This window comes from Colias eurytheme, chromosome 2 (assembly GCF_061535395.1).
Source record: "Colias eurytheme isolate Ceu_HAF_F1 chromosome 2, ilColEury1 Martin Lab GWU primary, whole genome shotgun sequence".
NCBI classification, from domain to species: Eukaryota; Metazoa; Arthropoda; class Insecta; order Lepidoptera; family Pieridae; genus Colias; species Colias eurytheme.
This window is the reverse complement of record NC_142981.1, coordinates 11,669,274-11,681,402: the sequence shown is the minus strand read 5'-3', so window position 1 is coordinate 11,681,402 and position 12,129 is coordinate 11,669,274. Positions and strand designations below refer to the sequence as shown.

Below are 12,129 nucleotides of genomic sequence, written 5' to 3'. Positions count from 1 at the left end.
ACTCTTTTTAAAACGATAATTAAATTCATTCGTCTTATTGATTTTAAAATTAAGTTACTCAATAAAAAGAAAAATGTGTGCGTGTACTAGTGTACCTACACACGTAAGAAATGAAACTTCATAATGACCTTATTTTTCTAAAAATAATTTAGGTACCTACTATATGCAACTTTACAGAAATACGTCGAATCACGCGTGGTAGGGATAAGAAAAAGATGGCGCGTAACGGAAAAATGTCACGCGTAACGAAAAAATGTTACACTAAATTTTTTTTCACATCAAATATAATATTTATTACATTTTTCATAAATGAAGGACAGGGTGCGACAGGTACGTAAAATTCGATAGCAAAAGAAAATGACCTCTTTAATTAGTTTAGATATATTAATTGTGCGTAATAACAGGTGTTGTAGGGAAATACTTGCCATGTTGGCTTGTCGCCAAATGTGTGGACTTTGGACCAAGCCTTGCTTCCTACTTCTAACCTGAAGTTTATTCAATTAATGCGTAAACATGGTATTTTATTATCTGTGGCGTAAACTTGATTAAATATCATACGGTACTTCTTATTCATAATTCCTTCTTACTCATAAATATTGTTCTTACACTCATATTCTGCTGTTAGAAATCACAATTCACAGGAATGCACTCTGTTTTTTGAGTTTTGACCACAATTTAATCTTAATTCATAGATGTATTTGCCTACTTATTAACAGTATCATCATTCATCACTATACATAGTATAAAACAAAGTCGCTTTCTCTGTCCCTATGTCCCTATGTATGCTTAAATCTTTAAAACTACTCAACGGATTTTGATGCGGTTTTTTTAAATAGATAGGGTTATTCAAGAGGAAGGTTTTAGTATATAATTTATTATGTTTTAGTCAAAGCGGGCGAGGCCGCGGGCGGAAAGCTAGTTTTGTTTAAGCTAAAATTATAAAAGTAAACAAGGATAATAATCAATATCCAGCGTCAGAAAGCAATAGGTATACAAATAAACATAAAAAAATGATCATATTATTTTCTATGTAGGTAGTAACCACAGATCACAGAAACTGGTATAGACTACAAGCCCGCATAGGAAAAAAATATGGGTCAAATGAACCACCAGGGGACATAATATCTAGAACGATAGAAGAGCAAAAAATAATAAGATTCATCACTATGCCGTCACTTGTAAGCTGTCCAACTGAGTGCAGATGAGAATTGAAAAGTACAGGTCCCCTGGTGGTTCATTTGACCCATATTTTTTCCTATCCGGGCTTGTAGTCTAGTAGTAACGAAGTTTTTCTCTACTGACAGTAGATACTAAAGCTGTTTACAAAATATAAAATTTATAAATAACACAGACAAATTTCAGAGTATTCTATTAAATTTGATATAATCAAACCTCAAATTCAATGTAAAGTTAACTCTATACAAGCTACAGTGTCGAAGTTAAATTTAACTGATGATTCAACAAGCCAGCCCTTTGTTTGGTGTAAGAGTAATACTGTTTTAATACTGCTACGTTTACTGGATTCAAACTTGCATCTGGTGAAATTATTTATTAATATTAGATTTTCTTTTATTGATGCTACGTAAATACGTAATATGTATAACAAACATTTGAAATATTTGGACCAATTAAATATGATACAGTATAAAAATAATATAATAATCGCTGCTACCAACAGAAATTTTGTATACTATAATAATACCTATCTGCTTTTCCTGAAAAATAAAACATTACCTAACCTTTTCAAACATTATTTTTTTATTATTATTTGTTTATATTATTTATTTATTTATTTATTTATTTATTTATATTTTAGGAGAATCTACAGCTGTATCCTTAAAGATAGTCACATAATATAATACTTAAAATAAGCCATTTACAGATTCTCACGGCTAGAATAATGTTAATATATAACAATTACAAATGTGAGCGATTACGTACACGAATCAAATGCTTAAAAGTTAAAACCAATGCTATTGTAACACTAATCAAATTACATATCAACTTGACCACCAAACTGACGGAAGAACTCATTAGCTAACTGACGCTTAACGGAGTAAGAACTGCTGCAGAATAAGTCAAAATCGAACTGTTTTGATAGCTTGTTAAAATTATTGCTTACGCGTAGAATAAACGAGTTTTGACGATAGTTAGTGCTGACTGCGGAAGTAAAGATAGGATTATATTTACGAGATAAAATTGAGGGTGTGTATAAAGAAATTTTGGCTAGTAGTTCTGGGCAGTCTATTTTATTGGATGTAATGCCTAAAAGTAATAAAATATCAGAAATCTCCCGGCGATATGTTAGGGGTAGGAAGTGAAATTTGCTGCAGACCTCGTAATAATCCTCAGATTTGTACGGGACGTGTAATCGGTAACATAGGAATTTCAAAAATTTCATCTGTATTCGTTCAATTCTAGTTATATATTTATCGTATCGCGGATTCCATATTGGCGACGCATATTCTAGAATGCTACGTACGTAAGCACAAAACAGAATTTTAAACGTTTTGGCCTTTTTAAAATCTGACGAAATTCTCATTATAAATCCTAAAGCTTTAGAAGCTTTAGCTAGAATATAATCGATATGTTTATCAAACATGAGTTTTGGGTCATGTATCACTCCTAGATCTCTTATGTCAGGGCTAGTTCCAAGATCTTGATTTTTTATTCGATAGTTGAAACGCAGTGTTTGTTTTTTACGACTAAATGAGACGACTGTGCATTTACCAGGATTGAGATCTAATTTATTTTGAGTACAATAGTAGTCTAATTTATTAAGGTCATCTTGAAGCATAGCAGCATCAGCAGAAGATTTAATAGTCCTAAATATCTTCATGTCATCAGCAAAGCAAAGAAGATTTGAGTGTGTGAAGCAATTTGGAATATCATTTATGAATACGCAAAACATAAGAGGACCCAAAAGGGAGCCCTGAGGTACTCCACTTGGTATTACCACCCAACTTGATATATAGTTACTTATTACAACTGCTTGAGATCTATTGTTGATATACGAGGAAAACCATCTGAGTAAGTTACCTCTAATGCCCATTATGTATAATTTATGCAAGAGAATCTTGTGATCTATGCGGTCAAAACATTTACTGTAGTCCGTGTAGATTACATCGACCTGATGGCCTGTCTCCATAGCATCAGTAATGTAATCATTCAGAAGCACCAGGTTAGTCACGGTTGATCGACCTTTAAGAAATCCATGCTGGTAACTCATGAATGTGTTTTTAAATACTGCATAAACCTGGTCGTATACTATTCTTTCGAAGACTTTGGCTATGATACACAATTTAGATATAGGTCTATAATTGACAACTTCCAACTTAGAACCTTTTTTGTGGACAGGTGTAACAAATGCCCTCTTCCACATTGAGGGGAATTCCATAAGAGTAAGTGATTTCTTAAATAAATAGGCTAGTGGAATGGCTATTGAGTCGGCACATTTTATAAGAAACAGTGGACTGATTTCATCAGGACCTGCAGATTTCGAAGGATCTAGTTGGGATAATGCCTTTTTTATCGTTTTCAAGTCAATGTTTATCGAACAAAGGTCAAAATTTGATTCAAAATTACTTAATTCCAGTTCAGATACATAATTTGATAAATTTGTGTCAGTTTTGTCTAGGAATGTAGAATAAAAATATTCTGAGAATGCATTACAAATATTGTTTCCGGATGTGAGTAAATTGTTATTGTATTTAATATTGCTAGGTAAGCCTTTAGATTTCGATCTACATTTGAAAAAGGACCAGAAGTATTTAGGATTCTGTTCAATGGAATTTTCAACAGAATTTATATATTTTTGGTAACAGTCATTTTCTACATTCTTAACTCTATCCCTTAACAGTTTGTATGATTCTAAGCTACTTAGGTTTTTGTAAATCTTGTATTTGCGAAAATGTTTAAATTTTTCTTTAATAATCTTTTTTAAAGCTGGTGAATACCAAATAGGAAATTTATTGTCGACCACGGTTTTGCTTGGGATGTAAGTGTGAATTAGATTATTAACAATCGAATAAAAATAATTCACACATTCTTCAATGGAATGAGTCCTGTCAAACTCTTGTGACCAATTAATTTTAAACAATTCTGCATTTATTCCCTCGTAATCCCCTTTGTTGTATAATATTTTCTTCCTAGTATTCGATTTTAAATACGATATGTGAACAAATTCTACATCAATTATGAGTGCTTTATGGTAAGGGTCGATCGGTAAAAGCGGACGGACACATTCATACACAACAATAGAATCGTTCGATAACACTAAGTCGAGTATTCGGTTGCTAGCGTTATGTATGAAGTTGTACTGCTGCAAACCGTGAGTGTATAATTCGTCAATAAACAAACATTCATCACCATTCGAATAGTTTGAAGGAAGAAGTAGACCTTCAGAATTTAAAATCCAGGATATATTACTCATGTTAAAGTCGCCCGCAATAATTATTTTATCCGAGGGGTGATTGAGAATTATATTATTTAGTGCTTCTAGAAAGTTATGCAATTGTTGAGAAAATGATCTGCCTAAGTTTTGTTTACAAAGATATAATACACATATGTGAATATTAATAAGTTCGTTTTGATATTTAACACGTAAAGTCAACCAGAGGTCCTCGGCAGATGATTGAAATTGCTCCTGTGACGTCACGATTAATTCCTTTCGGGTTGCGACAAGCACGCCCCCTCCCCGAGATTGTCCTGTCGCCTCATAATTCCGATCCCTACGCCACACTACATAACGATCATCAAAAAATTCCGAGTCCGATATACCATCCACAAGCCATGTCTCCGTTAACAATATAATATCATACGAGGTTAAACATAAATTACGAAAAAATAATAAGGACTTTGTCCTTAATCCTCTAACGTTTTGATAGTAAATTGATAATTTTGTATTTTCATTAGCCATTTCGTTTTGATACAATCAATAAACGTTTAGATGTCACGTTATAATCGAATAGAACCATTAACGATTTAACCTTACGTACGTACGTATATTTGCAAGTTATAATAATTATTAGAATGATAGTTACTAGAACGTATAAAAATAAGATAATTGATAGACTTGTGTCAAATACAACACGATGTTCCAAACGCTGCAATATCACATTCAAACCACTATTAAATAAGTACTTATAACATATATCATTTCTATTAAATAATGTTCCTAACATTTTAACCGAGATTAAATCAAAATAGTATTTAATAAAATATAGCGATTCCATAAGTTTATTAATAATATTCACAAGAGCTTGAGTGCGTATTAAAACCATTAGAACGTTAACGACATTAATTCTAATCATATAAGTGCGACAGAGAAAAGTGCAAATACTAAATTGCACGAGTTTGTACGGAATAGCAATAATCGGTAAAGAATAAGTATTCGGAGCATCTTTGCAACAAGCGACACAAAAGAAAAATACATCCACCCGCATTAGTAGAGAATAAACCTGTTCGACTACGGTTGAGTCATGGCTACAAAACACTTGGTATTTTGAACGAAAATTATAACATTTTAACATAAATTGAAAACATAATATAGACAAATTTAAGCGTGATAATATTAATTGTTCGACTTTGATTTTATAAAATAAGCATTTGAATCGTTCACAATTTAGTTGTTTAACAAGAAAGAATGATACGGAATGGATACATATTATGACAATTTGTTTAAATCTGACTTTTTGGTAATTATTATAACAGGAGATGAATTATTTTTACGTACATGTATTTTACCGAATTTGACCCAAACGTAATCGTAGTGCTTATCCTTGGCAGTTAATTTGCAGCTATTCAGTAGGTTCTTCATTTCAGGGCTTAAATGGTCATTCACAAAGATGCGATTGTTAGAGTCTCCATATCCGATATCACGAGCTAGCAATTCCTTCGATGCTCGAGCCGCAGCAACAAAATCCTCCTTAACGTATCTGTTCAGGAAACTAATTATGATGGGTTTATCTTTTGTCTTCTGAGACGGAACACGATATAGGTAGTTGATGTGTTCCTTTTTAATACTGAAGCTAACTTTCTGACAGATATTGTCCACAACAGAATATAGGTTTTCATTTTTCTTTATAGGAACGCCCTTAATCTCGACATTATTTAATCTTGATCTTGTGTCGTTAGCTGCCAACTGAGCCTTTAGACAGGATACCTCCTGGTCAAGACTGGAGATTTTGAGATCAAGGCTTTCGAGTTCAACCAATCTAGCGTCCATAGTTGATATTTTGTTTGCAAAATCATCAATCTTGCCACCTAAAAATTCGCAGCTTGATTTGATCTCACATAGCTCTTTTTTCAATTCATTCAACCCAGTTAGTAGACTTGGCATTCCGGTGAGTTTGTTTTTCACATCTCGCAATTCTTTCATTATAGACTCGAGGGATATAGTGTCTGATGCTGAGGGTTGGTTTATATTTGATGAATTCTTGCAATTGGTACACCTCCAGGCAGCTCGTCTCTCCACACCCAGTTTTCTCCAACCTTGTTCCGTTATTTGTGCACAGCCAAAATCGAAGTGTTTGTTGCATATGCAACATTGCACTCCTTCTTTAAATGTTGAATTGCATAACGCACACTCCATTGTTAATACTTGGATTAAAGAAAAGGTTTTGCACACCTGATAGAACGGGGCAACTACACTGACGTGTGTTTTGTATCGCGTCTCACAGATGACTGAGGATATTATGAGGAACCTTGCCCCTCAATGCCGTGAAAACATTTCATAGAAATTTGTTTACATTCTCAAACAATTATCAAAATGCCGTTACTATAAATAAAAGGGACGGAATAAGTTCAGCGACTTCTAGGGCGTGACGTTCGCGTTGTGGCAAAGTGAAGAAACTTTCCCAATCAAATGTGGAACGGACAAACTAATATCACTGCATTATAATATTTCAAACGCAGTAGCTACAATGATATCCACAGCAACGCAATAATGTGCCAAATGCCAATAATAAAATTATAATGGAGTCATCGACTTATTTTCTTTCAAATAAAACTTTCTAGTCCAGCTGTTTATCCCATGCCAAATGTCAAAATCCTGGCACAGATTATAAACGACACGGATTAAAAAAATTGGCCCACACATTGCCAACAAATTTAAATGTGGAACGTATCTCGTACATTGAAAACATCAGGGCGTGGTCCTTCGTACGGAGGCGAGGCGCTTCAAGAAGTTGAACCGTCCAGAAACTGTTGACCTCCGCTTTATTTAATTTCCTCGCCGCTATCGTCTTCACTCGTATAAAGGGCGAAGGGCGGGGCGGGCGCTCGTAAAATGGTCGTTGTTTTTAGCGCGTTGCGTTCTATTTTTAAAAGTCGCAAGGCAACCACGCGCGGCCCGCGTGGCTTTGTTTTGCTCAGATACGCGCCATGTTGAATAACAAGCACTCACGAGCGACGTGAAATTTTTTTATTGTACTGACATGTTATCTCTGTAACTAAGCGTGTTGCGCTGATGAGCACAATATTGATATAAAATTGTAAATACATACTCACAATTAATGAGAGTAAATCCGATATGCTAACTAGCTCTGCCGGTGATAAAACTATAATTAAAAACAAACAATAAATATACGTTATCAGTTTAATTGTGAAATTATTACATAGGTACTAAGCAACTGCCAACTAGTCATGTTTTTGTTTGGTACAATCTTTAGTGTGATAAGTTTTATACAGTCTATTTTTTAATACTATTCAAACAAATTTATATACTTAGAAAACTTATTTATTTAAAATCATCGTATTAATTGTATACATTATACAAGAATACGTATTTAAATACTTGATTGACAGATAATTAAATTGAATACAAAACGACTGTCTCAAATAATCAATCTAATGTTACTATATTTGTACTACAATAACTCATTCATCACCAATATTAAGTACAATAACCTCATGCGCATACTAATTGCCATTTGATTAATTTACATGCAAATTAATCGACATCCCCCTGAGAGGTGTTTAGTCGACGACGATCCGCCGCCGACTGATGCGAGTACGAGCGTCGAGCCCCCACTTCGACTATCACATTGATAAGCTAGACCAATCACAGTTGACCTTCTCTTCCCCCCGCGCGTAATACAAGCTTGTATCATCGCGACGTTTGAGTTAGACGATGGAGGGGTCTTATTAAATTGGTCGTAGATTACAAATGCGCTTACGCAAATGACTGTATGTATAAAAAGATTGGCGAATGTCAACACGAGATAGGGTGTCTGCGGCGGCACCTAGGGTCATGGATCCGTTTGTTTGGCTCACTTGTTTTGAATATCTTTTGTTTTATTTAGGTGAATTGGTACCGGTGGTAATTTGACCTTATTTATTTGAAGACGCTTGCCTTATAGTTCCGATTATTTTGTGTAAGAAATAGATGCGTAGAAAAGTTCGATAAAATATGTATGAGTTAACTTTTTGAAGTGAAACTTCTTTATCGGGGTTGGAAAAAAATTTAGTGTAACATTTTTTCGTTACGCGTGACATTTTTCCGTTACGCGCCATCTTTTTGCATATCAAAATCCAATTGCATATCTACATATATACGATTCAATGAAAAATTAATAAAACAAACAATATATGTATAGGTATGTCTTATAACAATAAAACAAGCATTGTAATTTGTAGTGCATAAATTATAATAGGTACATATTCATAGAAAAGAAGAAAATTATCCAGTTGTCCATATTATTAAACAAAAAATAAAAACAAAAGAATATAATTTATTTTTTAAGACTGTGTAACACACAGTTTGTAATTATTAAAAAGATAATAAAATAAACAAAATTCTTATGAAATAAATTGTAATAATTAATACATATTTTTGATTTCATCATCAGAATATTTCGATGTAAATCATACAATACTTATTTTCGACAATTGCACCAACGGCCCATTAGCTCAGTTGGTTAGAGCGTCGTGCTAATAACGCGAAGGTCGCGGGTTCGATCCCCTCATGGGCCAGAATACCTTTTTTGTTTATTTTTTATGCAAATTACCTTATTCCATATATTTTATTCAATTAAAAACAGATACTATTTGAATTATAAAAAAATATTTTATTTTTCATTTTTTTTTCTTATCGTCTTACAACATCTTGTTGCAAATATGTAATGGCATATTTCTGAGATTAGCAACAAGAAGACTATCTGCTACTGGTAGGAACCGGCGGCTAATCTAGGGTGCAGTTCGGAGGTCATACCCCCAGCCCCCCTGCCTATAGATAAGTTATGTAAACAGTTTTACTCTTACAATGCAATAAAATACGACGTAGTTTTTTGTATAGTAATAGTGGAAATAGGTATTGCGTGTGCTTAAAGGAAATGAAGATTTTTTTCGATTTTATTTTGACGATGATGCGGAAATTTGTTGTACAAATTGTGTCTTGAAATATTTGTAAATGTATTATTTACTACCTTTCCAGTTACCACCCACGTAGTCAAAAAAAATCCCGCATAGTTCCCGTTCCTATGGAATTTATACCTATGTATATTAAATAACCTATACCAAGCTATCTCTGTACCAAAATATGACATCCAAATTGCATAGATTGAGGCGTGAAGAAGAGACAGACAGACAGAGTTACTTTCGAATTTATAATATTACCTAGTTAGGATTAGGTTTTATTTCACATTTACAATTAAGTGTAATTTCTATAGATCTCATAAATAAATAAAAAATATGTCAATAAAAATTTCTAAATTTCCAAAAATAAGTTAATTATACCTACCTTAAACATGCTCAAACTCAAATATGTTTGGAAAGTCTTCAATTTACGTAAGAAAGCCTTAAGATTACATTAATTTATTAATGACCGTGTTTTATACATAATTAAAATATATAATGATAACGATATCACCAGAAGTGAGATAAAATTTTAACCGTTTAAAAACAAACAATATGCAAAATATATTAAAAAAATTGTTTGTAATTTGTATTAACCTCACAAAACGTATTGTTATTAAGGTCACATAATCTAGCCATTAGCTTATTCCTTAAGCTGTTTAAACCAATGTTTAAACGTTTAGTTTTATAATAGTTTTAACCAAGGTTTTAAGGGGGCGCATAAAGCAAAATAACCAATCTTCTATTAGATGATACGTGTAATATGCAAGACCAAATCTAAAAAATAAAATATATATCAAACTAGATGATATGTTCAACGATTCTGTTTAATCAAAAACATAAAATATTAAAATTTACTCGATAATAAAAAATCACCAAGTTAGCTCTAATTTTCACACTTTTACGTTTTCTACTTGACATGGTAATTACTTATTATGATTTTTTTTTCATAAACAATTATATTAAAACATTTGCAAGATATTTGTCAGAGCATTTTGTGTAATTACTTTTAGTTTTGGTTTTATCTGCGATAAACCACTTTTGGCGCTCTTTTTTTCTCGAGATAAACGTTTGATTTTGTTACGATAAAAGTGGTGTAAAATGTCAAGTAGAAAACGTAAAAGTGTGAAAATTAGAGCTAACTTGGTTATTTTTTTTTATCGAGTAAATTTTAATATTTTATGTTTTTGATTAAACAGAATCGTTGAACATATCATCTAATTTGATATATATTTTATTTTTTAGATTTGGTCTTGCATATTACACGTATCATCTAATAGAAGATTGGTTATTTTGCTTTATGCGCCCCCTTAACGTAGGTACCTATATTGTTTTATCTGTGGTTTAAACACATTTTATTTTAAAAATGTCAATAAAATCAAAACCATAGAACCATAGAAAATGTTTCATGTAATATATTTTTAAATATCATAAATATATAATATATAGCACTAAATATAGAATGTTTAATTTGCTATGTACTTTTATTCTGCTAACTTTATTCGTTGTTCAAGGCCCGAGTTACCCTGGACAGACATATAATGAATATGCTTAGGAGTTAGGACAGTTAAAATAAGTACCCACAGAATAAAACAAAGTAGGACAACTAGTTGATAATTATAATAAAATGTTCTAGAATATAAAGTTCTAGAAAAGTGCATACAGTGGCGATCAAAAATGAATAAGCATAATGTGCTAAATTACCTTGAAGGCATTACGATAAAGTTTAAAAATACCTTATCGATAATCTGTACTTGACGCATTTGCGTATGCAGACTTACATTGTAAGTTGTATGCAATTTTGATAAGTAAATTTTCCATGCATTTTATGTATTTGGAACAGACGGAGATAGCAAATATTAGTGTTTTAAAAATTCATATATGTACCTACCTAATAAATTTTTTGCTTTCGATTCACGTACGATGTTTTTCCGCCCGCCCTATGTGTTATTACAACGCAACAAGTACTCTATTTTAAATAATATTTTAGCTCGCGCTTTAAATTAATATCCGATTTACACAAAATATAAAAAAAAATTGGTTGTCTGTAAAGTCGGTTTACTGACGATAGTTGAACGTGTTACGTGACAACGTCCGATTTTGCTTCTTTGTCGCTCTTTCCGCGCTCTCGCTTGCACTTTAAGTCTTACATGGAACGCCTCAGAGCGAGGTAACGCCGCATGAGTCATGTTTTTTCGTGCGTGCAGCCGGCTATATCGAATTATAAGACGTTGACAAAAATATATTTCATTAGTAGGTAGTATATTTTAGTAGTACCATAACAAAAAAAAAACTTGTTTAAAAAAGCGCGGCAAAAGCTTTACCTGTCACAATGACATCACCGCGCCATTTCTTCTTTCCTGTCTGAAAAGTTTCATAAAATCGGTATTCGAATTTAAGAACTAAAAAGAACTTTAAATATTTCCTAAAACGTCGAATCTTCTTGAATAACCGATTTTTGTGACCTTTGACCTTGAAATTTAATAGTTGCTTACCTACACCCTATGTAGGTTTTGATACAACTTTTAGGGTGTCAATAATCAATATACAAGTATTTACAGACTTACAGCTGGGTATCTCGAATTACGAGATTCTTAATGACTGCACTAGAATGCGGTCAAAGACCGGAAGAAAAAGATAGGTTGGTTTGTGATTAAATGTTAATTATTCAAAAATACTCTTATTTAGAGGTGATAGTAATTAATTTGTATTCAGTAAACATGATCAACAGCAAGCTGAAGACCGAGCTCTATGGCGTGCCTTAGGAGAGGCCTA

At 32.7% G+C, this 12,129-nt stretch overlaps 1 non-coding gene across 1 annotated transcript; it reads left to right on the top strand.

The window, feature by feature from the left end:
* Window positions 1-8,899: 8,899 nt before the first annotated feature.
* On the top strand, window positions 8,900-8,973 carry TRNAI-AAU (transfer RNA isoleucine (anticodon AAU)). The gene has a single exon. It is a non-coding gene; the product is annotated as a tRNA-Ile (tRNA).
* The last annotated feature ends 3,156 nt before the right edge of the window (window positions 8,974-12,129 follow it).